Source organism: Anoplophora glabripennis, unplaced genomic scaffold (genome assembly GCF_000390285.2).
Source record: "Anoplophora glabripennis isolate ALB-LARVAE unplaced genomic scaffold, Agla_2.0 scaffold298, whole genome shotgun sequence".
NCBI classification, from domain to species: domain Eukaryota; kingdom Metazoa; phylum Arthropoda; class Insecta; order Coleoptera; family Cerambycidae; genus Anoplophora; species Anoplophora glabripennis.
The window spans coordinates 129,329-130,272 of NW_019416410.1; positions in this window are offsets into that span (position 1 = coordinate 129,329).

Below are 944 nucleotides of genomic sequence, written 5' to 3' on the forward strand. Positions count from 1 at the left end.
TTAGGTTTAGATTTAGACCGTTTCCACAACTCGAGAAAAAAATATTCTTTTATGGCGCTAATTCCTTATTATATTAAAAATAATTCAGGGGGATGCTACTCGGATCTGGTGTTGGTTACAATCATTTCCTTTGGTGGGGTAGTAGTACGGGGTGTATATTTATATATTTTCCGAGCGTGCATGTGGCACCGTTCCCACAACTCGAGAAAAAAATATTCTTTTATGGCGCTAATTCCTTATTATATTTAAAATAATTCAGGGGGATGCTACTCGGATCTGGTGTTGGTTACAATCATTTCCTTTGGTGGGGTAGTAGTACGGGGTNCAAAATCCATTTGTATAGGAATGGTCACAATTTTTACTTAAAAACTAACACTAAACATTACCTACACTGAACATTACCTACCATCGAAAAACTCTTGCAAACTATAAAAAACTTTTCTCGTAAGATAGTCCTTTAAGGACCTTTTAAAAATTGATATGTTATCAATATGTTTTATCGAGGTAGGCAACATATTAAAAATTTTCAAACCCAAATAACTGGGAGAGTTGTATGTTAATACATATTTACAAGGCGGTACGTGAAAATTGTCCTTAGACCTTGTATTCTTTTGGTGAATAGATGTATTTAAAATAAAATTTCTTTTATTCTTAAAAACAAAAACACAGAGCTCGAACAAATATAGACCAAACACAGTTAAAATTTTAAAATTTTTAAACAATTCTCTACAGGAATAATTAACAGGTACACCAGCGAGACATCTAATAATGCGTTTCTGTGCTACAAACACGTCCATAGTGTGAGCACTTGGTCCCCAAAAGCATATGCCATATCGCAACCTTGAAGATACTTGTGCATGGTAAACCATGGTAAGGTGCTCTTGAGAGAGGAGGGTGCGTATATTTCTTAGTAAGAAACATACCGAATTCAGTTTAGAAGCTAA